We start from the raw sequence: 26,285 nt of genomic DNA, 5'->3' as shown, positions 1-26,285 counted from the left end.
AACTTACTTCTCCAAATGCAAAGAAATTTGTTGACGCCGATCTACGTAGGGAGATACGATCGTCATAATGAAATAAAATAAATCTGAGCTCCGATAGAAAGACATTCGTGTTCGTTTTTTCCGCGCTCTGTACGTGATTGAAATAACACAGTATTTTTGTGAACGTGGTTCGATGAACCCTCTGCCAGGCACTGAAATGTGTTTTTCAGAGTATCCTTGTAGATGTAGATGAGGGAGTAGTCATATACGGTATCCACATACGCATAGGTACAGAACACTGACACGAAAATATTTTTATGCGGAAGGGAATACGCACAGTTTATATTAAAAATACAGAGTGACTCAGGCATTAAGATAACCACTGATAATAAAATTTATGAACATTTCTCTGAGGCACGCACACAGCCTGACAGGACTCATTATATATCATCATTTTCTGGATACACTTAGATTGGTGCTCCTTCTTTTTCAGTAGATTTTGATGTAAAGGGGTTTTTTATTCCTCGCAATACTGCTGAGCAACAACAAATAACGTCATATTCTTCATTCTTTTAATAGTCGCTACTGCTGATCGAAATCTAATCGGAACATTGTTAACTTAATGAGTTAAAGGCTTATTATTATTATTAGAAAACACAGCATCCACATGACGTTCCATATGGGAAAGATTTTGAACTTTGACATGTTCGTGATGAACATAACTTAACTTTTTATTCATATTCATTGCAGTGTGTTTACGTTTCTGCTTCATACATTAGGCCTACATCAAGTGTTAAAATGCAGGTATTGAAACTATTAAAATATTAAATTGAATCAAATGTTCTGTATTCCGCTCTAGCTGTTTTCATTTAAGTCGATGAGAGACCCACACAATCGGTTTCGCAATTTTTAAGTTGCATCTTCTGTTGTATATACAGGGTGAGTCACCTAGCGTTACCGCTGGATATATTTCGTAAACCACATCAAATACTGAAGAACCGATTCCACAGACCGAACCTGAGGAGAGGGGCTAGTGTAATTGTTTAATACAAACCATACAAAAATGCACGGAAGTATGTTTTTTAACACAAACCTACGTTTTTCTAAATGAAACCCCATTAGTTTTGTTAGCACATCTGACCATATAAACAAATACGTAATCAGTGCCGTTTGTTGCATTGTAAAATGTTAATTACATCCGGAGATATTGTAACCTAAAGTTGAGGCTTGAGTATCACTCCTCTGCTGTTCGATCGTGTGTATCGGAGAGCACTGCAACATACATCGCGTTTCTACAGAATGATCTGCCAACGTTGCTCGAAAATGTCCCACTGGAAACGCGTCGACGTACGTGGTATCAGCATGATGGTGCACCCGCACATTCCGCAATTAACACTAGGCTGACCCTTGACAGGATGTTCGACGGGCGTTTCATAGGACGTGGAGGACGCATAAATTGGCCAGCCCGTTCTCCTGATCTTACACCTCACGACTTCTTTCTGTGGGGTACGTTAAAGGAGAATGTGTACCGTGATGTGCCTACAACCCCAGAGGATATGAAACAACGTATTGTGGCAGCCTGCGGCGACATTAAACCAGATGTACTGCGGTGTGTACGACATTCATTACGCCAGAGACTGCAATTGTGTGCAGCAAATGATGGCCACCACATTGAACATTTATTGGCCTGACATGTCGGGACACACTCTATTCCACTCCGTAATTTAGAACGGAAATCCCGGGTGTACGTGTACCTCACCCCTCATGGTAATGTACACGTGCGTCAGTGAAAACGACCAATAAAAAAGTTTAGCATGTGGACGTAATGTGCTGCTCCAGTCTCTTCTGTACCTAAGGTCCATCACCGTTCCCTTTGGATCCCTACGTAATTCGGTGCTCTCCGATACACACGATCGAACAGCGGAGGAGTGGTACTCAAGCGTCAACTTTAGGTTACAATATCTCCGGATGTAATTAACATTTTACAACGCAACAAACGGCACTGATTACGTATTTGTTTATATGTTCAGATGTGCTAACAAAACTAACGGGGTTCCATTTAGAAAAACGTAGGTTTGTGTTAAAAAACATACTTCCGTGCATTTTTGTATGGTTTGTATTAAAGAATTACACTAGCCCCTCTCCTCACGTTCGGTCTGTGGAATCGGTTCGTCAGTATTTGATGTGGTTTACGAAATATATCCAGCGGTAACGTTAGGTGACTCACCCTGTATATGCTACGTCACATGGTATAATATAACAGCTACACAACGTCGCTGAGTAACAGGCGGTGTGGTTAGGTAATGCTCCCAGCCCTCCTCAATTGGTAAAAACGGTCATCAATGACGAACGTCACGTCTCCGACAAAATCGAGAACTGTCATCACCTTAGCGACTAAAATATGTTCCTGTCGACCTATGTCGTGCGACAAACTTATCTTGGTCAGGAAAGCCTTTTTAACCAGCAATAACCTGCTTCTTACATTCTTCTAGCTCCGTCCGTCGTAGATTATCTTGCCTCTAAGTAACAGAATTCCATAACTTTTTTCTATTTCGTGATGTACAATTCTGATGTCGATTTTCTCGCTGTTCTCATCTCTGCTGTTTCTTATTACCTTTACGTCCCTTCGATTTCTCTCAATCAATATTCCATACTCATTAGACTGTTCATTCCATTCAACACATCGTGTAACTCGTCTTCACTTTCAATGAAGACTGCAAATTCATCAGCGAACCTTATCTTTGATATCTTTTGCAATTTTAATCCCAGTCGTGAACCTTTCCTTTATTTCCGTCGTCGTTTCTTCCATGTATAGACTGAACAGTAGGAGCGAAAGACCACTCCCTGTCTTACAGACTACTTAATCTGAGCACTTCACGTCTCGTCTCCCACTCTTATTTTTCCTCTTGGTACTTATACATATTATATATTACTCGTGTTTCTCTATAGCTCTCGAGCAAGTTGCAGCGTTTTAAATTGTCGAACGGTTTCTGCAGGTCTGCAAATCCTATGCAGATGTCCTGATTTCTTTTAGTCTTGCTCCCATTATCAACCGCAAAATCAGAACTGCCTCTCTGGTGCCTTTACCTTAACTAAAGCCTAAACCCGGCAAATAATGTCCGGTATCTGTTACCAACTTCATCCATTTAAAGATCCGCTGATGCTCCAAAAAACATTTGTACTCATCTGCCGAAGTCGTGCTCCCTATATCCCGCAGATCGCACACTAATTCGTTATTCAGTGCAGCTTTTACAAATGATAAGTGTGGAATCCCCTTATACTCAATCACACAAATCAGTTTGTATTCTCCTTGCAGTAACTGTCACAATTCTCGCTATTGACCTTCCGTTCTCATACATTCACTTCTTATGTGTTCCTGCTTGCCACACATCCAACAAATTATCTTATGGAACGGTCGACCACTGCTTCCTTGGTGTGCCTTTCTATTGAAGTCTTGGTACTTCTGTCTGTCCCCTAACTAGTTTTTCCCTCGAGCTCTTCCTTTGATGCAGGGGCTACCACAACGCGAATCCACAAATCCCGTGGCCTGCATGTGTCGTACTACGACTAATTGATCCAGTTTCATGTAGATTTGATGGAATACAGCGCAGCTGCCTACTCTTTGGTTTCAGTCCTCCAAAAACATAACTGGTCTTCCGTATATGTCAGTTCCAAGGCTACCACAGTTCTTGTAATTCGCTCCATGTACCTTAGTACCGATTCATTCGTTCGATTTTCATGTCCATAGTGATGCTAAATTAACTCATGCAAAAATGCGAGACTGTGGGGGGAATTAACATCCTAATTGTGGTCCTCAACTGAATCCGTGAAATATTTTCTTGTCTCACTTGCGGAACTTTATCGCACAAGTTATCCTTTATTGTAACTCAATCATTCCTCGATCCACGCTGTTATGAAACTTCACAGTGAAACACAGAAAAATTCACTGTGTGATCAACTAAATTCAACGAGAAATGGAAGCATTCATTCAAAATTTTCTGTAACGATTTGTGGAGTATCGAAAACAGAGTATCGAGGAGCGTTCACCTCGCGTCGCTAACGTGATCCTTCAGAAAAATTTCACCATTAATGTTCCTTACACTTCTGTTGCTAATATGGAATAGTATTACTATACTTTACTAACCTCTGTGCCTTTTCCTTATGCAGATGCTCTAGATCAACTATTCTACACAGGTAGCAGTTAAACTGGGGCTACTACCTCACTATCACATTAGAGGCTCAAGTAGCCTCATTCTATGGGACAGCTAGCATTTCCTCAAAAGCGGCTCTGATTGCAATTTCAGCCAAACTTATCTAATTGGGCTACGTAGTTTGTATCACCACCGGAAAATGACTGTTTTCACGTACTTGTTCAACCAAATTACGGGCAGTGCTTTAGCCTCTAACCTTCATCTCGTAATTCATCAATTAACGCTCCTTGTCTCAAATAATCCGGACCCTTTACATCGGCAGGCATTCTGAAAAATAACTACAGCACAAGTAAACAGGAAAAAACATAAATGAACACAAAGGTCCATACCTCTAATAATCGAACTCGCTCTGATACCAGAATATAGCGTAATAAAATGGGCGTAATAAAATGGTGGACTCGATTGACTGATCTCAGTTTAACATTTGAACACTTATGAACCTCAGTTTACTGCAGCTCGTGCACATATAACGAACTGTCATAGACTACCTTGAAACAACTCAGTGTTATAAATAGGAAACGATGGTTTCTTACTGCAGCCAGTCAGGAAAGCAGTTCAATCTACAAGTCTAACAAGCCGGCAGTGGATCATAAACGTGCGGTTACACGAAGCCTGTCGCTGCTGAACAATATCAAAATCCAACGATCGATCAGATCATGGAAGCAGTATAAATTAATCAAAAAAGTGCCTATTAACAACGTATACTGATATATGTGTTACTTTCTGTATAGAATCACGTGAACACAATGTATGGCGAACTTTGAGAACACGGTTTAAATAGGCTCCATCGCCGCGCTATCTGTGAGTGATAGCTAGAAAATGGCGGTATTGTCACACTACATCACAGTACCTGTTTCTATCTGAAGCATAAATGCAGCAGAGCTGGACCAGTAGTCCCTCTATGCATCTCACTTGGTTAAACATACTGTAATTGTTATGGCGTAAACTCAGCGTTGGCACGCCAGTCGGGAACGAAAGAGAAGAGAATTCTGTGAGGACAAATCAGCCAATCGCACGCTGACCGGCCTCCCTTCCAGGACGACAACGCGATAGCACCGGCCTCTATGTGAAGACAACATAAGCTCCGCGCCCGACTGGTGGCAGCCCACTTAGTTAGCAGCGTCAACGTTAGGCACTTCGATCGCAGCATCAACGATAGCCACTTCGTGAGGAATCCCTATACAGCACAGAATTGTATACGTCTATTCTGAAGAAGATTGGTTATTTTGTATGTCGCACTTAGCTTGCGACAGATCTAGAGAAGTTAAGTACTGTAATTTTCTTGTTGTAATAACTGAACCGTGAATTTACGTTCAAATTTTATTCTTAAAGAATTTAATTTATTTACTAGCGATTCATCAAGAACATTAACACATTTCATCACACTAGGTGAGCGTGGAAGTAGTTGCCAGGAAGTAACTGATGGAAAATGAAATTGCCTTTAACAAATGTGAATTTTATTCCTAAAAGCTTTTTCAAAACCAGATTTAAAATTATAAGCTGAAAAGCACCCTCGAAATATCAAGTTACACTTTTATTTGGTGGCAGAAAGAACAATATTAACAGTATGAGCCCCCAGGTTGAGAAGCTTGTCTGCTCCTTTTCAACACGGCCGTAGTCATGACCGCTCACAACAACCAATGAAACACTACACTGGTGCAAATCTGCAACACACCACATTACTTTAAACTAAAAAAATTTTTAACAACTCACACAAACACGTAAACTATGCACCCCGTAAGATGGATGGAAATGGTACAACACATAAATTATTTGCCACTGAAAGTGCAATTTTTTTAAGGACTCTTACGGTGTAAGGGTGGCAACCTTAAAACTTAAAATGACTATTTAAATAAAACCCATAAAATGAAGACTTACATAAAATGTACAACATGCTCTACATTACACATATACCACCTCACAAGACGATAGGCAAGATAAAAACATATTTCAAGAATTCGGCCCTTTAAGCAATAAATTCGTTAATACCGAATCCGACAAATATGACAGAGGCAGCTATTAACGTACGGCAGACCGACAGACAGACAGACACTGACTGCCTAACAAATACGGACAAGAGACAAACGAGCAAGCTGGGGACGAGAGACTGACCAAGAAAACAAGTAGAATTTAAGAAGTAACTGAAAGAACATATCACTTATCTCTTAATTTCTAATAACAGCGATTTCTGGCGAAGACCTGGCGCAGCACCCCCAAAACGCTGTCCCGAACCGTCCGCTGCCAGCCGCTTCAACGGACGCAGGAAGAAGCGCCGATCTCCAGTCTCACGGCGTCGCAGCTCGCCCCGGCCAGACCGAAGTCGTGGGTTGACTCTTGTTGCTCTCGTGTCGGCCGCGAAGCCACTACCCCTCGCTATAAGGCGCGGGCCACTGGACTGACGTGGCGACCTCACATGCGCCGACGCTAAACACGGACAAGTCATCCTGTGTCCCAGTGCGCGACCGACCAACCGATCGATCCAACCGCTAATGCCCATTGCCTGAACAAACGGGAGAAGACTGGCGGCCTAACACATACTAGCACTTCGGACGAGAGACAGACTCTGACTGCCCCACACTGACCCGGCTGACCAACTGACCAGACTTGCCGAGACTGACAGACTGACTTGGCTGTCCAACTGCCTCCGACTGACGTCCTCCGACGAGCTCATAGCGCCACTTAAATGCCCGTGAACAGGCAACTTTTCCCCTTTCCCAACAGAGGGAGACACCAACGCTGCGACTGCCACAGCGGCGCCACCGCCGAAAACAGAGGGCGACTGCTTTACGCTACGCGCTGCGGCGCGCTCTTCACAACAGCAATTTTTACCGCGGCTCAATAATGCTCATTAATGAGTCGTTTGCTTGTGTAGCGAACCGAGTATGCAGGCTTTCTAGACACAACAGTAATCACTGTCGAAAGCTCAGTTTGCACGGCCTCCAGAATCCACAACACTGCAGAGCCGCGATCGCTCAGCGTGTGCGGCCGACCCCGTAAGCAAATCGGGTTCACAGATTGCGGGAAGGCAGAACGAGCGCCATATGCCGACTTACTGACCACTTCTACGTCCCCACTGCAGCCAGACAAACAATTCCGCAACCAAACAGAGCAGACCTCAACGCAGCATTATGTACAGCCAAATTCTCACTTATGACCAACGACTTTAAATTTTATAGAGTGGTTATACTTCCGCCATGTATGAAGCAAATTGGATCACCTTCCGCCATTTTATCTGTAGCCAAGGGTGTCGTCTGCTGTATCAGCCCTCTCCCCACACCTTGAAACTGATTCTAACTTGGGTCATGGTAGCTTCACTTTTTAACAAAAAAAAAAAAAACGTCTACAGAGGTAATTTCTGTGTACACTGACAACAACTAAGAAAGTTTTAGATGAAACTTTAAGGCGCTAATAAGTGACTAGACGACTCAAAATATTTTTGTCTGCCTACTATAATTTTCTGTTTCTCACAACTCAATATAAATCGAAGCAATGTGAGCGGGAACAGCCAGCATATTTTGAAGTGGACTTCAAAAAGCGTTGTGGTTAGCTCACACAAACGATATTTTAGTTTTTTTGAAAACATGTAAAAGCATTACATTAAATTACAGACTTACTACCTGGTAATGATGCCCCATTAAGAGCTTTATTGACCAATTGTCAAAATTCTCTTTCTGGGCCCTGATTGAGTGATTTCATTTAAGGAGAGTTAGGACTGCCTTGGACAAAACGCACCCCTAGTCACTTGCGTCGTACATATACTTCTATTGTAGGTGATGTGAGCAGATGCGGCTTGTTGTAGTTTGAAACAGTCTGACCCGTTTCTTATGTGCGACCCGTCTCTTCGTTAGCTCATGTCACTTCGATTCGTGCAGCTCAAGGCTAAACGCACTTTAGGCAAGTTTAATTTGTATTTCACTAAACAAACTGCATAAAAAGTTAACGGTTTACCACATCAAGCAGTTTACTTTCCAGGCAGACAAACGATAGACTGGCTTCTTTCAATGTCTGACCACCGTCGATATGACGGCCAAGTTAACGTTGGTTGCCGCAAGGAGCGCTGTACAAGTTAAATTAATGTCAGGTTTCAACTATCTGTCATATGTTAATGTAAACTTCACACTATTAATATTTATCTATATGCAATTATTTCTCATCATTTATTCGCCGGCCGAAGTGGCCGTGTGGTTAAAGGCGCTGCAGTCTGGAACCGGCAAGACCGCTACGGTCGCAGGTTCGAATCCTGCCTCGGGCATGGATGTTTGTGATGTCCTTAGGTTGGTTAGGTTTAACTAGTTCTAAGTTCTAGGGGACTAATGACCTCAGCAGTTGAGTCCCATAGTGCTCAGAACCATTTTTCATCATTTATTTTCTTTCCTTTTCTAAGAAACATCATTTTCATAAGATCTATTTCCGCAAATTTTCTAACAATCTTATTTCTTTATTTGTTTAGTTTAGCGGTTATCATTGCTCACTCAATGTAAACTGCACGTAGCCGAACGTTTATACAGGGTGTTTCAAAAAGAATATACTTATTACAAAGTATTATGTTGTCAAAAGTATCGATCACTGCGCCACGAATTGGTTATTGGAGGAACGAATACATTGTCTAGTTTTAGAATCAGTGCCGCTAGATGTCAGTTGTCTTCTGTTTGCTTAGTTACCGTCGCATGCTGCAAAATGGCTACTCCGGATCAGAAATAATTTTGTATTGTCGAATCTACAAAATGTAATTCCGTGATTACAGTGCGAATTCGTTCCAGGTTGCTGCAGGGGACTGGATGGAGCATTTGTTCATGGTATCGACAGGCTATAGACACAGGATGTGTGTGTAAAGGAAAGAGTCATGGCCGTGCTCGTGTTTCCAACGAAAATGTTGCACAAATTCAAACCACTTTCGAACGTAGTCCTATAAAAGCATCTCGTCGTGCCAGTCGGGTGTTACAACTGCCTACAACAACAATTCGCCGTGTTTGGGAAGTCAGTTGGTTATAAAATAGTACAATTTACAGCTGCTGTAGGCTCTACGTCACGATGACAAACGCAGGCGTGTGACATTATCTGACGAGCTTCAGAATACTACTGAGAATAGTAACACTTTCGCACAACTTGTTGTCTTCAGGGATAAAGCGACTTTTCACCTTACTTGGAAAATAAACAAATGTCCTACAGAACCCACATGCACACACTGCACATGTAAGAGATTCACCCAAAGTCAGTATGCTTTGCGCGACATCCCCCTCATCTGGTTGTATCATGTCGGGTCTCCAGCCGGAACATATCATCATCTGGACACAATATCTTGGCTATCCACCCGGCCGCAGCAGCGTCATCATTTCAGTTCCGGCGAGATGGGGCGACGGCCTATTCACCTGATGATGACGGTTAGGTCGACCGCCGAAATATTGTGTCCAGATGACGATGTATTCCGGCAGGAGACCCGATATGAATACAACCAGTTATTTGGCCAGGAAAGTTTACGGAGCTCCCTCTCATCTCTTTATGGACCATACTACGTTAATGGAAACACAGCTAACGGTCAACATTAGCTTGCTATGTTACAAAACTGGTTGCTTTCGAGGCTGACCGAGGACAAATTTATTTCTCACCGAGACGAGGTACCTTCTCACTGGAGTCGCCAAATGCGTGGACATCTGAATGAAAGTCTACCGAATCATTGGATTGGTGGTCAAACAGCCGTCGAAACAGCACTTCTCAACTGGCCTCCACAGTCACCGGATGTGATGCCCTGTTACTTCTTACTGGGGCATCATTCAGGACAACGTTGATGCATCAACACTATCACGAAACTTAGTAGAGTTGAAGTACCGGTTCTGCACTGCAATAAGCTCAATGACGATTGACGTGCTGACTCGGCCGTGGGAGAATTCGAGTATCTATGTGATGTTGCGCATGTCGCTGGTGGAGGACATAATGACCATCTGCAATCTAAAATTGAGAGATTCGTAAATGTATGTACCATTTCTCATAGTTGTGTATCTTGCAGTTTAATAAATATATACGCTGGGAATAACTACGTTCTTTTTAAACCCCTTGTATGTTGAAAATTTTCTGCTGTCACATCAGCGTACATATCCTAACGTAAATGAGTAATAACTTCTTTGGTACTGTTGTATCTGTGGTATCGCCACCTCGTATGGAGTTTACCATATGGGCAAAACAATTCGACGTGTGTATGGTGCTCTAAGCTACGTACATGTTTATAAATCAAAAAACTGCTTTATATAATATTTGCTCTTTTGTGAACACAGGCAGTCAGCAGTGAAACATAACGAGTTTCGGTAGCCGAAAAATCATGCACTTCTTCCTCAGAGATTTGTGTACCTTGTCTACATCCGTTATAAGGTACAGTTACAATCAAACAGGCATATTCACATATCTTTTTTACTGTAGAGCATCGTCACATCAAGGCAACGGCACTATTTATGTAAATAAATGGTGTCTGGCTGCTATTTTCTTATACTCGAAAACCAACTTGATCGCTATACTGGTCTACGCTTTCCATTTAAGATATACGTAAATGAGGAAAATCGTACATTATTCCTTTCACTGTAGTAGTGCCATCAACTTAAAAAAGGGAAAGAAAAAAATGACAGCGTCCACATTTATCTTTGATGAAAATAGGAATGCTCAGTTGTCGATACTAAGTAGCTCTTCCACAACTGTACAGATGACGGAAAACTAGAGAGTGACAGATGTTTCTGTTTCTACTGCAACCTCTCCCTCGTAACTGGAGACATAAAAAACTGGCCAGCCCAAAAGAAAGAAATGGGAAATACGCTTATATCAAGGAAATTGTATTACTTTGTGACAGAAGGAGTCCCGTTATAAAACAAAATACTTTCCATTACGGAGAGGACTGCCGGAAGCTGGCGAGAACAGTGCACTTCTTCGTTCGAAACGCTGTTTATTTCTCTCTGACAAAATCGGTTTTCTATTCGCTGTTTGAAAACATATTGGACCACTCTCGCCGATAAATAAGAGATGAAGGTGAAACCGGCTGCTCTGTCCTTTCGAACGCATTGGATGGAAATAATGCATTGTGCGACGTGCTTGTTCGCCAAATGGAAACCGTATTGTGTGTGAGCGACAGGGGTGGGGAGGCCGAGAACTCCAGCGCCCAAACCGGCATCAATCGCAGACTATTATGGACCCCCCGAGCTCGCAGTTCTGCCTCCTTCAGATATTTGCATTCGATCTCATGTCGACTGGTAGTTCAGGTTGCCAATTCAAACTAAACACGGAGCGCTAAGAGGCTGTATAGAATGCTTCTACTTTCTACAAACTACTATAAAAGTGCAGATGTCTTTGTCATGGCGAGCTGTCACTAACAAAGAAAACTCGTGCAAAGTGAATCTTGCTGGTCTGTACATCCAATTTTCTGAAGGTGTAGATTAATAAACACATGTCCGTCTGCTAGACAAACTTCGGGAAACCTGCTTCACTTAGACCAAATTACATTTATATCTACATCTGCAGCTACATCAGTTGAACGCACTAAATCACAAGTACAGCACGATGAGATTGTTGATTTAAAACGTTCAAAAATTACACAAATATGAAAATAAAGCTAGATACTTATTGATTATTCGTTTCATTTTATATGATAAACTACAGTATTGCGTCATTATTTATGGACAATAAACTGCATTACTCATAGGACCTGAGAAATTAGGCTGGTGCATTTGGGAGATGAGTTATGTAACATTAAAAGCATTACGTTAAAAGTTATGCACTCATCGATCAGCCTGCTCTGAAGTGCAAAACAGCAAAAGAAAAGCTGAAGTCCTAAATCATTCGTTTAAAATACATGCAGACTTGCCGTCGTTAAATCATAGCATAGTTCTCCGTATGGAGCAAGGATTTACAAAGCACAGCTCTTGCGAAACTCGGCTTGCATTTTTCTCAAGCAAAGAACAACAAACCATGGATAAAATTCCTAGATTTCAAGAAAGCATTTGACACAGTGCCGTACTTTGGTCTGGTAATAAATCTCCGAGCATACAGAATAGAGTCCCAGATACGTTAATGTCTCGAAGGATTCTTAAAAGATATCACCCAGTACACTGTTCTCTACAATGAGCAGTCTTCAGGGACAAAGATATCGTCAGGAATGCCCCAAGGAAGTGTGATAAGACTCCTACTATTTTCTGTGTACATAAATGACCTGGCGAGTAGTGTGGGCAGAAATCTGCTTCTGGTTGGTGATGACGCAGTGATGTACGGGAAGGTGTCGTCTTTCAGTGACTGTAGAGAAATACAAGATTACCTTTGCAGATTTCTATTTTGTGTGATAAATGGTAGCCTGCTCTAAACGTAGAAAATTCGAAGTTAAGGCAGATGAGTAGGAGAAACAAAGTTGTAATGTACGAATACAGTACCAGTGGTGTGTTGCTTGATCCAATAACGACGATTAAATATGTTGGCCTAACGTTCCAAACAGATTTGAAATGGAACGATGACTTTAGGACGGTAGTAGGTAAGGTGAACATCGGTTTATTGGAGGAGTGTTACGAACGGCTAGCTCATCTAGAAAGGAGACAGGGTATAGAAAACTTGTGCCGCCAATTCTACAGTACTGCTCCACTATTTGGAAACCCACAAATTTAGGTTAAAGAAACACGTGGAAAAGACTTAGAGACGGGCTACTAGACTTGTTACCGGTGGGTTTCATCAACACGCTAGTGTTACGGAGATACTTTGTGAACTCAAATGGGAATATCGACGGATGAGGGCTTTCCTGACCACTGCAAATGGTTCAAATGGGTCTGAGCACTATAGAACTTAACATCTGAGGTCACCAGACCCCCTAGAACTTAGAACTACTTAAACTTAGCTAACCTAAGGACATCACACACATCCATGCCCGAGGCAGGATTCGAACCTGCAACTGTAGCGGTCGCGTGGTTCCAGACTGAAGCACCTAGAACCGATCGTCCACACCGGCCGACTTCGGATTTGGACTTGATTGTGTCCTATGTGACATTGTTTAGGGAAGACGTCTTGTACTTCAAAAATTTCACCTCACTCTGACTCTGTATAGGCAATGTAGGGGCTTAAATGCCTCTGCATACATGGTCTCCAGAGTGCAAGCATTACGTCGATTCCAATATCCGTATATTCAGGAGAACAATTGATTCCAAAACAGCAGTAAGTCAAATGTGCATCAGGCGTCAGTCAGTGTTTATCGCTGTCATTAGTCAATACCCGACTAAAGAACCGAAAGGATTCGACCGACACTCCAAATATAATAGGTGAGTTGGAATGATCTGTTTAGCTAATGTGTACTTTTAATTGGAAGGAATAGCCCACTTGTGGTCTGAGAGCAACGAAGCGTTATGCAGAAATCCAGGAAGAGTCGGACTACATATTACTTCCCCCTAAACACATCTCGCGAAAAGACCACTAATCTCGACTGGGAAATTCTAGAAAACAGATTTAATACAGAGGCTTATCGACAATCATTCGTATTACATGCCATACGTGAATGAAAGAGGGTATGGGGATCAATTACTGGGTCAGACATAATCTCCGCCCCATTACATTGGATGGCTTGCGGAGTATGTTGCACGTTAAAGAAGCTCAATTAGTGGGAGGAATCCCAGGATGAACTGATGGAAGTTTTTGGTGATAATCACGGGCAAGTGTGCCTAGCGGACGAACCACTGAAGAACAGGACCCAGCTTCATGAGGGAGCTTACTAATGAAGGATATAAATTTCCTGTATGAGTCCCCGACCACAGTGAATATTTTGTGAATAAAATCATCTAGATGACTTAGTAAATTAAAATATTTTACTACTCCGTTTCAGCCACAATCATCGGAAAAGTTAAGAATCTGCAAAACAAAGTTTAGCGTCATTTTATAATATTCCGACTGAACACATTTTTGCAAGTTCTAAGCTTTCATATCTTATGATGGCAGTAGACGTAATGGCGTAGCAAAAAAATAATTTATTGAGCAAATTCTACTAATTCGTTTACAAAAGAGACATCTGAAAGTGACACAGTGATACATACAGAGTGGTTTGGTCCTATGCCACATTGTGGATCCAAATATGACAGGGGACGAGAAAACCTCTCAATCGATCAAAAGAGTAACACACAGACGACTAGCAGCAAGATCTACTGGTAAAAGGTGTCACTAGTGGCGCCACCGCACCAATAAAATGTAGCAGAAGGATATCGGGAAAACAAGTATGAATGTCTGCGGAATGTGGCCTCTGGGGCAGTTGTCGAAGTACACAATGACCTCGCTTCTCTCATACACCTGCTAATAAGCACAGCAATCTATGGCAGCCAGTACTGTCAGACCGTGTATGCAAAAGCTAGCAGCTGTAACTGTCGGCCCCATATGTTAGGAAGTAATAGAGAAATGTTGAAGGTGAGATGCATCGAGCTTTGGCAGCAATCTGCGCCACCAGGCGAAAGCGCAATGAAAAACTGGCTTGCTTAATATGAAATAAAGCTACAGCTGTGGAATAACAATCCAACACCTGTTCAGATCACTCCTACGCCAAGTATAACGCCCTGCAGAAGGACGGATACTTGGAGGATGGAGAACAACACGCTGGTATGCATCCGCTGTGGACACCTTGGACACATTATACGCTACTGCGGAAGAAGAAAATCACTGTTCACTTACATCTACATCTACATCTACGTGATTACTCTGCTATTCACAATAAAGTGCCTGGTAGGGGGTTCAATGAACCACCTTCATGCTGTCTCTCTACCGTTCCACTCTCGAACGGCACGCGGGAAAAACGTGCATTTAATTTTTCCGTGCGAGCCCTGATTTCTCTTATTTTATCGTGTTGATCATTTCTCCCTATGTAGGTGGGTGCCTACACAATGTTTTCGCAATCGGAGGAGAAAACTGGTGATTGAAATTTCATGAAAAGACCCCGTCACAACGAAAAACGCCTTTGTTTTACTGATTGCCGCTCCAATTCACGTATCATCTCTGTGACACTATCTCCCCTATTTCGCGATAATACAAAACAATGTCATCCGTCAGCCCCACCTGATGTGCATCCCACACCGCACAGCAGTCCTCCTGAATAGGGCGGTCAAGCGTAGTGTAAGAAGTCTCTTTGGTAGACCTGTTGCACCTTCTGAGTGTTCTACCAATGAATCGCAGTCTTTGGTTTGCTCTACCCACAATATTATCTATGTGATCGTTCCAATTTAGGTTATTTGTAATTGTAATCCCTAAGCATTTAGTTGAATTTACAGATTTGTGTGACTTGTCACGTAATCGAAATTTAGCTGATTTCTTTTAGTACTCATGTGAATAACTTCGCACTTTTATTTATTCAGGGTCAATTGCCATTTTTCGCGCCAGATATCTTATTTAAATCATTTTGCAAGTCATTTTGATCATCTGATGACTTTACAAGGCGGTAAATGACAGCATCATTTGCAAACAATCTAAGACGGCTACTCAGATTGTCTCCTATGTCGTTAATATAGATCAGGAACAATAGAGGGATTATAATACTTCCTTGGGGGACGCCGGATATTACTTCTGTTTCACTCGATGACTTTCCGTCTATTACTACGAACTGTGACTTTTCTGACAGGAAATCACGAATCCAGTTGCACAACTGAGACGATACACCGTAGGCACGCAGTTTGATTAGAAGATTCTTGTGAGGATCGGTGTTGAAAGCCTTCTGGAAATCTAAAGATATGCAATCAATCTGACATCCGCTGTCGATAACACTTATTACTTCATGAGTATAAAGAGCTAGTTGTGTTTCACAAGAACGATATTTTCTGAATCCGTGCTGACTATAAGTCAATAAATCGTTTTCTCGAGGTACTTCATAAAGGTCGAATACAGCGTATGTTCTAAAACCCTACTGCAAATCAACATTAGTGATATAGGCCTGTAATTCAGCGGATTACTCCTACTTTCCTTTTTGGTTATTGGTGTGACTTGAGCCATTTTCCAGTCTTTAAGTACGTATCTTTCTGCGAGCGAGTGGTTGTATATAACTGCTAAATATGGAGGTATTTCATCAGCATACTCTGAGAGGAACCTGACTGGTATACAATCTGGACCGGAGGCCTTGGTTTTATTAAGTGATTTAAGCTACTTTGTTACACCGAGGAAATTTACTTCTATGTTTCTCATTTTGGCAGTTGTTCTTGATTGGAATTCAGGAATATTTACTTCGTCTTCTTTGGTGAAGGAGTTTCGGAAAACGGTGTTTAATAACTCTGCTTTAGTGGCACTGTCATCCGTGACTTCACCGTTGTTATCGCGCAGTGAAGGTATTGATTGCGTCTTGCCACTGGCGTGCTTTATGTATGACCAGAATCTCTTTGGGTTTTCTGCCAGATTTAGAGACAGAAGTTCGTTGTGGAAATAATTAAACGCATCTCGCATTGAAGTACGCGCCATATTTCGAACTTATGTAAAAATTTGCCAATCTTGGGAATTTCACGCTCTTTTAAATTTGGCATGCGTTTTTCGTTGCTTCTGCAACAACGATCTGACCCGTTTTGTGGTCCAATGGGGGTCAGTACCATCACTTATAATTTATGTAGTATATATCTCTCAATTGCTGTTGATACTATCTCTTTGAAAACATTCCACAACCTTTCTACACTTGCATGATCAGATCGGAAGGAGTGAAGACAGTCTCTTATAAAGGTGTTAAGAGCATTTTTATCAACTTTTTTAAATAGATATACTTTTTGTTTCTTTCTGATGGTTGTAGGTGTTACGGTATTCAGCCTAACAGCAACTGCCTTGTGGTCGCTAATCCCTGTATTCGACACAACACTCACTATTTGTCCAGGATTATTTGTTGCTAAAAGGTCAAGAACGCTTTCGCAACAATTTAAGCTTCGAGTGGGATCATGAACTAATTGTTCAAAATAATTTTCTGAGAAAGCATTCAGTACCATTTCGGATGATGTTTTGTGCCTGCCGCCGGCTTTAAACGTATAATTTTTCCAGCATATCGAGGGTAGATTGAAGTCACCACCAACTATAATTGCATGGCGGTGTACTTATTTCAAATGAGACTCAAGTTTTCTTTGAACTGTTCAGCAACTACGTCTTCTGAGTTGGGGGGTCGTTAAAACGATCCAATTAACTGTTTAATCACATTGTCAGGTATAGCCTCTACCCATACTATTTCAAATGAACTATCTACTTCAATTTTGCTACAAGGCAAACTACCTCTGACAGCAGTAAATACTCCACCACCAACTGTATTTAATCTATCCCTCCTGAACACTGTTAGATCGTTTGAAAAATTCCTGCTGAACTTATTTCCGGCTTTAGCCAGCTCTCTGTACCTACAACGATTTGAGCTTCAGTGCTTTCTATTAGGGCTTGGAGCTCTGGTTCTTTCCCAACAAAGCTACGACAATTTACAACTACAATACCAATCGTTTCTACAACTGCCTTACTGTGTTTTACCTGCCCACTTCCTGGCGGACACCCCTTCTGTGGTTCCCTGAGACCCTCTAACCTAAAAACCTCCTCTTCACAACAGTCAACCGCAACTGACAACATTCGAAAGAAATCCATAGCCGTAAGCTGGACGACATCGTTCCCTAATATGCAGTAACCATTCCCAGGTACCTTACAGAGGTACCAGCCGCTTTCCTAGCTGCCGAATACAGGAAAACCGAGGCCATCATCCACAGAGGGCAGGCTTCCACAGAAGAAAATCATCCACGGACGATAGATACCAAGATGTGAGGAAAACTTTTAGGCATAAGAGATGTCTAACCTGTCCATACACAATTCCTTCGGCGTTTGTCGGGGTCACATGCGAAGATGAAGATTGTGTCCCTACATCAAGAAAACGGTTCAAATGTCTCTGACCACTATGGGACTCAACATCTGAGGCCATCAGTCCCCTAGGACTTAGAACCATTTAAACCAACTAACATTACACACATCCAAGCCAGAGGCAGGATTCGAACCTGCGACCGTAGCGGTCGCGCGGTTCCAGACTGAAACGCCTAGAACCGCTTGGCCACATCGGCCGGCCCTACATCAAGAAGACAAAATCACAGAGACGTCGCCATGCCCCATGTATGAAGCGCTACTAGTTGTTAGGCGCAGATAAACAATGGGAACATCTCGTTCTAGGTAAATGGAGCCATCGTCTATGATCGCAAAACTTTGATGGGATGGGCTATCTTTGATGCTAGTAATAGTTAAGAGGATGTAACAACACCACCTAAGACGAGGATAGGTATCACAGCCGTGAGCTACGCTGCAGGCAATGAGGGGTAGTGACTAGCGTCTCTGGCCGTTGTGCTACCGAGCGCCAGTTCAGGTATGTTTTGCATAGTATTTACCATTTGAGGAAGGTTCTTGAAATTTCTGATGCTCGTAATCTTAGCTTATTCTGGAATGTTCGATGTTTCTCTAAACAGCACCACTTTCCGCCCAGAAGGCAGTTCTGTCTGTGTACTGGTGTCTATAATAAACGCGCTTTCAGTACTACGTGTGTTATTTCACTGGAGACCCTGCTTTCGGATTTAGACTTGATGGTGATTGCGGCGTGACAATCTGAATTAAAACTGTAAAACCTCTGACATTTTTCCCCGTTTCAAAGCCGACTTATTATTCCCAACCCAATAGATGGTGTTTTATAGCAGTAACAGTTAATACGGATGAATGTGTGTGTAGACAGAAGTCAGAACTTTCCAGTTAACATATTCCGGCATGTTTTGATAAAATTATGGCCAGTGACTTCAGCTTGAAATACTATAGTAATTAGTACAATATTTTAACTGTGAGGTTTTCAATTTGTTACCCAAGTAATTGGGCTCACGTTTATGAAAAGCGTTTTTAATATACACATACAACACGGGTTCCTGCATTCTCGACACTTTTGTCTGACTAACATAAAAGTGTCATCTTCGATGATTAGACCTTTCCTAGCTCTTCATTCTAGTATTCTCTGTCATTGTCTTTAATCTGGTGTTTATAATTCTTGAATAAATTGTGTAGGCCAAATTAAGAAAATATCTACTTTGATAAAATTGACATTTTTGACTGTGACCCTTTTGTAAAAGGGTGATGACTTCAGCTATTTGCCACAACTGATAAATTTCGTATTGCCTTCAGCGTTTATTTATTACGTGAGGAATTATTAACTTCAGGTAGGGTCACCGTATTTTACTATCTCCGCGTTCAATTCACCTCGTCCACTACAATCTCTCCTTATAAACTGCAATGCTGCTACTCTGATCCCAGGTAGTGTTATTGGATCTATAGAAATATTAATTTTCCACTTCTTCATTTTCTTCATTTGTAATGCTACTGCAAAACAGATGCATTTTTACTCTATATATTTCACAGTTTAATGTCGTTAACTTGATTTCAGTTGATGACCGAAAGAAGGAAGTACAAAAATATGCAGAATATCTCGGGAATACAGAACTATAAATCATACAGAAATGAAATAAATGGGAAGTTAAGAGAAGATAACGTGAATTTCTGGAGGAAAAACGCGAAGAAATAATAAAAGGAATCGAAGGACTATTTCGCCATTTAAAAAATCATGAAGAATGCAGTGATAAATGCACTGTTAAGCGTAAAGTTGCCTGTTCGCCGGCAATTTCATCTTTTGCCATTATATTTTGCTTTTAGTAGATCATAACAGCATTCTTTGGAATGCTTTATGCGTATTTGCTATACCCTGCTTCGATTAATCCATGTAAGCTCTGTGAGCAACCTCTTGGCATGCTTACTGAAGCGATTCTCATTTGTGGGGAATCAGTCAGATTTTTGGCAACTAGAAAGCCTTCGTGGGATAGAAGCGAAGAGGCCATCATTTTTTGAAATGGCATTCGCCATTCTGTGTTGTCATGTCGATATGCCCTTTTCCGTGTTGTGGCTTGGGAGGAAGACTGCCTTTATCTGTTGACTATTCGTGTGGGTGAGGAGATTCTACAATGATGAAACAATTGAGTGAGATTATTGCAATTACTTACGTAAAACAGTCAGATTATTTCTGAGCTGCTTTGTCACGCCTACTTCGCGATTAGGCAATATCCTTCTACATGGTAAAACGGAAACTCGTAGGTTGCTTGCTCAAATTTGGCTGAATGGAAGCTGGCTACAGCGAGTATACTATCTTTTGATTGTCGTGCTGTACAGGCAAAGTTATTATCCTTTCCTGACTTATAAGATAACTGGCTGTGTTACGCGGCTTCGCTCAAGGAGTTGATATAAGATTGTGTGGTAGTTGGAATAAAAGGAAAAACTTTAAAGTATAAGAAGTAAAAATTTTTTATTAAAAACATATACTAACTATTTACAGTACCTGTTGAAGTATAAGAGATAAAAATTTTTTCTTGAAAACATGTACTATCTATTTACAATACCTCTTAAAATATAAGAGGTAAAAAATTTTATTGAAAATATATTCTAGCTATTTCCAGTACTTGCTTATAAACAACATTTTTCATTTTGTGACTCGAGGCATATACAGGGTGGCGCAGGGAAACGGGAAATTTCGAAATAACGTCATTTCCATGAATAAATTCATAAAACTAGTATTTTATTAACGAAAGTGAATGTATTCAGTATGCCATTATTCAGTATGTCTTTACAATCAAAATGTCCAAAAGTGTCTCTTTACTTTTTAAAGATGACATCGGAAGGATGTGCTCCCATTAGGCGTTCACACTCGAACAGCCTGTTATGAAAACTCTGGAATACGCGGTGTAGCAAATCTTGGGGGATCGACATTGATTTCGTTTTCAATGTTCTCCTTTGGTTCACGGATTGTTGCAGGACGTGTACGGTACACCTTGCCCTTAAGATATCCCCACAGGAAGAAGTCGCACACACTAAGATCAGGGGATCTCGCGGGCCATGCAATGTCACCGTTACGTGAAATAATGCGTCTTCCAAACAACTGACGAACGGCTGCCATCGATTGTCGAGCAGTGTGTGACGTGGCTCCGTCCTGCTGAAACCACGTGTTTTCGACGTTAAGATTAAGCTCGTACAGTCTCGATGTAAAGAATGTTTGAAGCATTTCAACATATCGAGCGGATGTTACTGTCACTGCATTACCATCCTCACGTTCAAAAAAATAAGGGCCGATAACACCATGACATGATACAGCTCACCATATTGTGACCTTGGCGCTATGTAGTGGTCGCTGGTGAAACTCACAAGGATTGCCCTGTGCCCAATAACGAAAATTCTGTTTGTTCACGAATCCGTTCAGGAGGAAATGGGCTTCGTCTGCTATTCACAAGTTACCAAGGAATTTCGCGTCCTCGTTGATTTTAGCCAATATCTGGCTAATAAACTCCACACGTGACGCTCGGTCTCGTTCATGTAAGTGTTGCACAATCTGCAACTTATAGGGATGGAAGTCTAATTCGTGCAGTATTCTTTGTAAGCTTCGTCGCTTAATCCCTAGCGAAGATGCATGCTGTCGAACGGAGCGGCGAGGACTTCTCTCGATTGCAGCTCTAGCAGCTGCAATGTTCTCTGGGGTACGTACCGTTGGAATGCCACCTAGAGGTTTCTTTTCCAAGGCAGATCCTGTTTCTTCAAAATTACTCACCCACGTTGAAATCGCATGCGCAGATGCGACACGTTCATGACGTCCAAGCCGGTAATGCTGTCGAAATGTTCTCTGCGCGGCAGTCTCACTATCACCATTTTTGTAAAACGCTCTCACAGCTACTGCACGTTCCACACCAGTCCAATTCTCCGTGATTACTAAATGGCAATGCGTTCACATCAATTGTGCAAAGTTTCGAACATCTACCGGCGCTACAGTGCTGCCAACTGCAACGTTCAAAATTTCCCGTTCCCCTGCGCCACCCTGTATATTGACTGTGACAGTTGCAGGAGTCTTCGATGTTGATGCAGCAATGTTTTAAAGTATGTCCTTGCACTTTGTTAATAGTAAAACGGTAGGATTATGTGATTGGAAATTGCAGTCTTTTAAACTGGAATCGCAGTTCAGCAGAGACTAGTAGTGTTCTGGGGATAAATAGAGTGTGTCCTTTGTACTTTCCAGTCCTAAGTTCGATTTCGATGATGTTATTCGATAGCTGTTTGACGATCATCCTTATCTCAATACAGAGGTTTGGTGAATTTAGATTTACGAGTAGTATGATCAGAAATCCAATTTTAAGTCGAAGGCAGTGTAATGGCATCCCTGTTACTTGCAAGGACTTCAGAAATTCTGTAGGGAAGTCCACACACATTCTTCAAGATTTACCATTGTCTCGATCGATTTGTATATTCTCTCTTCTCCGGGAATTTTCTTTTAAATATTAAAGTTGATATCGTCAACAATATTATTTTTAGTTGCCAAAATTGCCCTTTCATATACGCAGTCCGGATTGGTATAGTTGTGAACAACATGTGGATAAATTTGGTTGATGAGTTCGTTTTCAGCAATGGCCAGGTTGCAGGAATAACTGTTGTGTTTAATGAGGCCGGTCGTCTGGTCCGTAGGACATGTGCCTTCGCGTATTTGTAGAAGTATTTGAGCAAATTGTGCTATTGTTTCGTCTTTCTGTAGTTCAACTCTGATATTTTTTGTTAGTCGCAGTATTTGTGTGAGTGCCCAGAGATTTTTTTATCTTTTTTTGAGTATGTGTAGATCTCATCTGCTGGTATGAAGTGCTTTTCGGGGCCCCTGAGATTATGAATAGAGCTCCTCCCATCACTTCAGAGTTTCCTCGCAAGTCTTGTAATGTTCTGTCCAGGACATTGAATGATTTTTTTATGTGTCATTCTGCATTCGCCCCAGAAGATAATTTTAGCTTGCTTTGGAAGTGCACCCACTCCAGGTGCTCTTGAGATTTTGCATACCGGGAACTGTTCACCTGCTATATTTGGTTGTAGTTGTGGGTGGGATGGGCAGTTCATTCTCCTTCCATACGTGTGAATGCAGCGAAGGATGATGCCAGGGAAAGTGCATTCTGTTGTTTAGCGCGTATTTTCGTCAGCAATAGATTTATTAGAAACGGTTGCCCGGTGTCTCCTGGTGCGTCCAAGTCAATAATTCCGCCAGTGTTGTTGTTGATCCGGCCCATGCAAACGTAATGTTCTTTTTGATTGTTATTGGGGAGTGCTTTGTTGTGAGCAATATGTTGAAGTAGTTCGTTGATGTCGTAGCTTCTTTCCTTTGTAATTTCGAAGTTTCGCACACTGATAGCATCTTTTCGTCGCGCTTGCTTCCCAAGTTGTACTCAGGTGTGGTTGTTTATTGCTAAACATTTATCTGCTAGGCGAATGAGTGTTTCATTGAAGATGACGTCATCGAAATCGATGGTCAGTTCAGGATGAGATTGCTGGATTTGATACAGTTTGTTGTAACTCCTACTCCCTTTGAAGGAGTCCCGTAGATGTTTTGGATTCGATAAATTGCGTATTGTTAGAATGATGAGGAATAAGTCTCTCGTTTGTTCATCTGAGTCTGTGAGTGAGACTTCTTGTGGTGTTGTTGTTTTCCAGTAGCCCTAAGTGCTGGCATGTTTTTCTGTACGTCTGACACAGGTAACAGTCAACAGTCTTGAGATCTGTGAAGCTTGTTGGTCCCCATATTTTGTGTTTCATAGAAACTTTCGGCATTATTCGGGTGTACTGTGTATACTCGGAGTAGTGCGCCAGTTTTCATGATTACTAGATGATGTTGTTGTTGTGGTCTTCAGTAATGAGACTGGTTTGATGCAGCTCTCCATGCTACTCTAACCTGTGCAAGCTTCTTCATCTCCCAGTACCTACCGCAACCTACATCCTTCTGAATCTGCTTAGTGTATTCATCTCTTGGTCTCCCTCTACGATTTTTACCCTCCACGGTGCCCTCCAATGCTAAATTTGTGATCCCCTGATGCCTCAAAACATCTCCTACCAACCGATCCCTTCTTCTAGTCAAGTTGTGCCACAAACTTCTCTTCTCCCCAATCCTATTCAATACCTCCTCATTAGTTACGTGATCCACCCACCGTATCTTCAGCATTCTTCTGTAGCACCACATTTCGAAAGCTTCTATTCTCATCTTGTCCAAACTAGTTATCGTCCATGTTTCACTTCCATACATGGCTACACTCCATACAAACACTTTCAGAAACGACTTCCTGACATTTAAATCTATACTCGCTGTTAACAAATTTCTCTTCTTCAGAAACGCTTTCCTTGCCATTGCCAGTCTACATTTTATATCCTCTCTACTTCGACCATCATCAGTTATTTTACTCCCTAAATAGCAAAACTCCTTTGCTACTTTAAGTGTCTCATTTCCTAATCTAATTCCCTCAGCATCACCCGACTTAATTTGACTACGTTCCATTATCCTCGTTTTGCTTTTGTTGATGTTTATCTTATATCCTCCTTTCAAGACACTGTCCATTCCGTTCATCTGCTCTTCCAAGTTCTTTGCTGTCTCTGACAGAATTACAATGTCATCGGCGAACCTCAAAGTTTTTACTTATTCTCCATGAATTTTAATACCTACTCCGAATTTTTCATTTGTTTCCTTTACTGCTTGCTCAATATACAGATTGAATAACATCGGGGAGAGGCTACAACCCTGTCTCACTCCTTTCCCAACCACTGCTTCCCTTTCATGCCCCTCGACTCTTATAACTGGCATCTGGTTTCTGTACAAATTGTAAATAGCCTTTCGCTCCCTGTATTTTACCCCTGCCACCTTCAGAATTTGAAAGAGAGTATCCCAGTTAACATTGTCAAAAGCTTTCTCTAAGTCTACAAATGCTAGAAACGTAGGTTTGCCTTTTCTTAATCTTTCTTCTAAGATAAGTCGTAAGGTCAGTATTGCCTCACGTGTTCCAACATTTCTACGGAATCCAAACTGATCTTCCCCGAGGTCGGCTTCTACCAGTTTTTCCATTCGTCTGTAAATAATTCGCGTTAGTATTTTGCAGCTGTGACTTATTAAACTGATAGTTCGTACTAGATGATCTTCTACTGGAATTCCTAGTTTTTGTCGTTGAAAAAGTTTTCTTGTGCTGTTCCACTTACAATACGTACGTAGGACGACATATAGTAATGCTTTCGCGATGGGATTGTTTGGCGGATCTAGTAAACAGCCGTTAATGTTTTGTTCTGAGATGGTCTGCTTACCCTTTTTTTCTGGCGGTTTCTTTTGTGAAGTAAACTCTCTTTTCATTCCTAAAATGTACTGCTAAATGTTTCGCAGTTGGTCCGCTTTTGTGGGTGGGTAAACTGAAACTCCACCACACTGCTTCGCTACTGTTGATGTATCTTCCCATTTGGCACACTAGAATCTCGTCGTTTCTGTTTTATTGTTAGCTGTCTTTGCTTATTAGAAATACTGCCGTTTCACTCCCTTTGGTCACATACTTACAGACATATCTGATGGCTTTCACTGAACTGCAGTGTTCTATTCTTGTGTGTGCTTGGAACATTTTGAAGAGTAGTGTGTTATATGGAACTACCCATTGATTTTCGTGTTTTAGCTGTGCTTCCGACGTTTTCGGTTGATCGTCTGCTGTAACTGGGATAGCCATCAACTCCGGTTTGTGTGTCGCCCAAGTATTGTTTTGGATTTTTTTTTCTTTTTGCACGTTTTCCATCACTCATACATGGCTGATTGGGGTTTAACGGCCCGCATGGTCCGTGAATCATGTTTTTCACCACTATGTCGTTCACTTCCGGATCTTCTTGTGATTTCAGAAATTCAGCTTCCACACTTTGTCGATATCCGTGGGACGAATGCTATCCTGTAGCCATAAGAAGTTGTGCGAGTATGGCAGTCCTCGATTTTGCCATTCGATGTGTTCATCCAGCATCTATAGATTCGAAAGATATGGTATTTTGTGAAGACTTCAATGAACCTCATTTGTTTTTGTCGGAAAACTTGGACTATTATGTCATGTCTATGCCTGGGAGCTTATCCGTATCTTAGTTGTTTGATTTCTGACAGCGACGAACTGCATTCGATGGTTATGTAGAGGTCAGGTCGTCCATATTTTCTTATTTAGGTCATGTCATCTAGAGTGTAATCCTGCATGTGTCTAGGACTTCCTGTCTATGATGAGCGTAAGCTTACCATTGTTTCAATGTGGTCAA

The sequence above is a fragment of the Schistocerca piceifrons genome, chromosome 4, assembly GCF_021461385.2.
Source record: "Schistocerca piceifrons isolate TAMUIC-IGC-003096 chromosome 4, iqSchPice1.1, whole genome shotgun sequence".
In the NCBI taxonomy this organism is placed as follows: Eukaryota; Metazoa; Arthropoda; class Insecta; order Orthoptera; family Acrididae; genus Schistocerca; species Schistocerca piceifrons.
Note: the sequence above shows the minus strand (reverse complement) of the source record.